Raw genomic sequence first — 5560 nt, 5'->3', positions numbered from 1 at the left:
GTAGAGGATATTCTAACAACATGTAAGAAAAATAAATGGACATCGGCAGGAGATATGAGAAGGACAGATAATAGACGAACATTAAGAATAACAGAATAGTTCCCTAGAGATTGCAAAAGAAGCAGGGGAAAGAAGAAAAGACGATGGATTGATGTGCTAAGAAAATTTGCAAGTATAAACTTGCATAGAAAGACCATAGAAAAGACACGAATGGAAGGACATGTCTGAGCCCTTTGGAAATGATAAGAAACTAACCAACGATGTTTCCTGTTATATGACATCTTTTTATACATTTTTTTTCTTCATCTCATGTGGAATGTATCATAAGTGGTAACAAGATGAAACGTTAGTCAGAATCTGACATAAGCCGAGCTATAACTTTGAGAGACTTAAGCCTTAAAGCATATAGGAAATTGCGTAATGTCGTAATTTCCATATGGTTCATAACCGTCTAGGATGGCCAGCTGACGTCTCTCTCTCTCTCTCTCTCTCTCTCTCTCTCGCCTATATTGCCATTGGTACGAGTAGAATATTGATAACAGTAACTCACTTCATCTTATCAAAAAGATTCTTAATCACCTGTCGTCACATCAACAGAAGTCACTGGCGACGACATACAAACGACCTTGTCTCGACCAGGAAATGGAACTTTGGAAGAATCGTCCGGAGCAACTGACATCGTACACTGGTTCATGCCAATCTGCATGACACAAGATTCCCCCCTGGGGTGTTGCGGGTTCCCTTAATCATCTCCCGCCGGGATTCCTCATCAGCGTCAGGAATCATGTCATTCGTGCTTGAAGACGAACGATTAACCATATAACCTTGGAAGGACAGCCGGTGCCTCTTCCATTAGGAGTCTGAATTTATGTATTATGGTTGGAAAGCTTTGATGTCTAGGGAATGATACATATATGCTACTATTTCCTTTTCTTTGTTTTAGTATGGCATTCCACCCGACATCCCTTTTTTCTTGTGGCAACGTTTAGAAATAAGATACAATTACTTCTCTCTCTCTCTCTCTCTCTCTCTCTCTCTCTCTCTCTCTCTCTCTCTCTCTCTCTCTCTCTCTCTAAGGGGAGCCTCATTTATAAAAAAAATTACGATGTTATGAACTGAAAGAGATGAACAAGCTAAAGGAATCACAACTCATACGATAATCGTAGTTCAATTCGTAAGCTGCGTTCACACCAAGGGAGTCTCATCGTGTCAAGTAATTCATTGAATGCCAAATGTGTCAACCTACTGCGTCAGCGTCGAGTTTGTACTTTTTTTATTTTCATTATACCACAGTGCCACAATAGGTTTTGTTGTGAATTATTGCATGTTCTCTTGTTAATTTTTTTTTTTTTTTTTTTTTTTAGCGCAGACTTAAAAATTAACCTCAAATTTGGGTGTATCATCTGAACGCAATGAGGTCTCAATTTGGTAGCTTCAATCATTTATTCCCTGACCCGGTAAACCATCCAGAATAAAAAGACTTCAACTGGAAAATTGAAAATTTTAAGTTGTCCAAGCTGATCGGACCTTCCTTTAAGACGTACAATTGGAGAATTTTTCAACTCTGTTAGGTTTAGAAAAATTATAACAATGTCTTTATTTACTTTGACTGTACAGATAAAATTATTTAGATTCCCATCTATTTATAGTATATTATCTTAAAATTTCGATAACTATTGCACATCGTACTTGAGGTATTACCTATTTAGTGGATCAAAATTTTGTCTTTCTTCTTTCATTATCATATGGCTGGGAACTCTGCTATTACGGGTGATGTTAAAAGTTTACTTCGCAAGTAGCCACAAGTGTCTCAGTATTGTACTGTGTTTTAGATTTTGTGGTGGACGTGGAAATTGACAAACGAAAAACGAAGCATGGAGATCAGATTTCAAGCAAGTTATTTTTTTGTTTTTTTTGTTTTTTGTTTTTTGATGGTGTAAGATGACAGGTCACAAAATTAAAAATGGGAAAACGAAGTAATATTAAGAGACTCATTATTAGAAGTCAATTGACAAAAGAAAACAAAATTAGAAGATAACAATAAAAAGCAATAAATAAATTTAAAATATCCTAAGAAAAAAAAAACCGGAATAAATAACGCCAAAAAAGCAAGTGTTAAAGAGGAGATTTTTAAAGAGACAAAGCCGTCGGAAGGCTAGTCCCTTGATCACATCCAGTGTCGATATGTATAGGTGCTTCCTAAATCTAACTAGGCCTATGTTCCACTTTAAATTCCTCTGATAAATCTGGCATGTGCCTTAATTATCCACATCAGACATAACTACATATTTTAGTTAATTATACTTTGGCTTCAAATATTTCCAAAATATGATTCATATCCGATGACTTGGACAGATTTTGTTAACGAAAATCAATTAGACATAGCCCTGAAATGCATAGTAGGTTAACCTTAAAGTAGTAAGTGAGCAAAATGCATTTTTCAAAACATTATAAACGGTTCAAAGTGAATGAAGTTGTCTTTCACCTGTACATGATATTTCCATCTTTCCATAAACTGACAATGAAGTCTCGATCACTTAAGTTTATAAGTAGTTCGACTAGCTTACTTCTAAACAGCATGAGAGACTCATTATAACTAACGTCGAAAATAGGTCCAGCTCTATTTGTGACTTGGAGCGACTCTGCACGACTTGTTAGAGCTGTAAGGTGTGTGATGGCAGGGGAAGCACAATACATTATGTATAGGGTGACAATACGTCCCCCTTTAAGGGGGACAGTCCCCCATTTTAGCTCCTTGTTCCCCTAAAAATCACTCTCTGTGGGGGACGCCTTAATGTCCCCCTTCCAGCCATATGTCCCACATTTGTTCGCCAATTGCCACTGCATATGTGTTTAGTTATATGAATTGATGACTTTTATTTTTTATCCAATTTCTAATGTTCACTTTGCTGCCTCATGCAGTGCAGCAGCATAGCTCATGGTACGTTTTCTTCATGCAAACGAAAGAAGAAGGGAACTAAGTTGCAGTTTTTTGACGATCCAATTTCAGAGGTTTGACTTTATTTTATTCACGGCCAGAGTACAATTTTCCATGAATAGAGTCTCAAAAAGTTTCCATTATGGAAGTTTCTTGTATCTTAAAAGTTTTGAAAATGAAATTAACAGAACGAAAAAGAGAACTGCTCATCCCAATTATAATCACTAAAATGCTCCGAGATTTGACAGTGGGGATAATGTTGAAAATTCTAAAACTGCACTGGAGTCCTTCTATGAAACATCAGTGGAATACTTAGATAATTAGACTAAGCCATTTGATGAAGTGAAAAATTTTGATTGGGTCCTTCTTCAGAGTAATTCAATATGTTGGTCTCAGGTTCAGGAAGCAGTGAACTTTATTCAAGGGTTAAGACCTGATTTAGAAATAGATGATAATGAACTTTTTGACGAAATTACATGTGTGAAAAATTTCTTGACAGATGAAAAGATGCAACAGTGGAAAGTAAGTGATGTCTAGGTGGATAGAAAATGGGTAGATATTTTCTGCCACTTTGAGAATAAAAGCATTCCTTTCAGAAAAATAACAAGGGTTATTGAATTTTTCTCTACCTGGTTCCAATGCTCCTACAGAGAGAGTGTCCTCCCTGATGAACAACTTCTGGACATCAGAAAAAAGCCAGTTACAAGTATCTACGCTGAAGTCTGCACTAAGTGAAATGTAACTTCGACTTTAATTGCAGTGAATTTAATGAATATCTTGAAACTCGCCCATCACTCCTAAAGAAACTCAAATCAAGCCAAAAATACACCAAGGAATGATTTAAGATTATGTTTCCTATATGTTAAAGTGTACAATTTTCCTTAAGAATTGAAGACTAATTTTTTGCTTAAAATGTAAGCAATAATTTTTTAATAAAAACGCTGTAATTGATAGCCCTTCTAAATTATCATAGTTTGTTATTGAATGTACTTAGTTAAGATAGAATAAATCTAATAATGCATTAAAGAATGATGTAATTTTTTCTCTCTATTTATGACTATCTTAACAATTTTACCTAATAGAATAAATAACAATTTTTGTTTAAAATGACAGTAGTAATGTCTGAATAAAAACACAGTAATTAAAAGACTTTTTATAACAGCTTATTGTTGAAAATACCTATATATTAAACTTTTGCATTTATGCCATGATGACTCAATATGAGTGCAAATGCACATGAGCTATATACTTCTGTCCCCCTTTGGCTGTTCAAATAAATGGTCACCCTAATTATGTATGAACTTGAATGCCATATGGTATCACACGATCCGATCCCAGTTTCATTATTATGAGGATTCTAATTTATATTTGCTGTGTTATTTGCTATACCATTCTCGCGAACAACTTGTTGACAATAAGGATCGATGATAAGTTTGGCATTTATTATGTCCTGAGTGAAAAATCTTACGTAAACATATGCTAGGAGTTCTCTCTCTCTCTCTCTCTCTCTCTCATATATATATATATATATATATATATATATATATATATATATATATATATATATATATATATATATATATATCTCACATATATATATATATATATATATATATATATATATATGTGTGTGTGTGTGTGTGTGTATATGTATATGTGTGTGTGTATGTGTATCGAAAGTGTGATTTTAAAGGCGGGGAAGGAGGCATTTTTTCTAAAGTAATTCACTATCAATTCATCAGTATCATAATGTTTTCAGAAATGATTCCAAATTATAATTACATTGCATAGACCCGCTTGTTGTTATTCCACATAACATTCCACTAGAAAAGTTATTGCCTAAAATACTGAACTTTGGTATAGTTTGGAAATTTTGTCCAGACTGAATAACCTTACTCATACCAATTCAGGAGTCCAATAACAACTCATTTTCCTTAGATAGCATATCTGCAATTGGGTTTAAACAATTCCCCATACATGAACAAGTATTTCAGGAAACACTGGTGTTTGTGTGAGCAGTCAATCCTCAGAGGGCAACTACAAATCATCTTCATATTACTTTATATCCTCCCCTAGCTTAGATTACGTAAGGTTCGTTTAAGTGTATTTATGGCTTTTCTTGATCTCGTTAAGTGTTTTTTTTTCTTCCTAAAGATGCGTTTTACATTTAGTTGTGAAATATTGTGCTACGACAAATGAGTTCTACTGCCTTTTGTAGATTCTATAAAGACAAGTCACTTAATGCTTACCCCCGCTAAATAAGCTCTGAAAGCAATCATATTCAGTTAGTATTAAAAGAGGTTGATAAGAGACATCATAATTTCGTGGTTGTGTTTATTTAGATTATAATATGACCCCAGGAGAATAGTGTAAAAATTAGACTACAGTGACCAAATGCAGTTGATTAGCTTACTGAATATAAATATTTGCTGAAAAGTAAAGAAAAAGTGTCATTATTTTCATTCTAATCCAAGAATCTTTCATATTTACAATGTAAACTAAACGCTCCTTAGTGTGATGTCCATCCACCTTTAGTGTCTACAACTTCATTTAGACATGCATGCATACTCCTCACAAGATTCTTGCATATGGTAGAGTGAAATTTTGACACCCACAATTCAA

This window comes from Palaemon carinicauda, chromosome 3, assembly GCF_036898095.1.
Source record: "Palaemon carinicauda isolate YSFRI2023 chromosome 3, ASM3689809v2, whole genome shotgun sequence".
NCBI classification, from domain to species: Eukaryota; Metazoa; Arthropoda; class Malacostraca; order Decapoda; family Palaemonidae; genus Palaemon; species Palaemon carinicauda.
The sequence above is the reverse complement of the archived record's forward strand: the minus strand, read 5'-3'. Positions refer to the sequence as shown.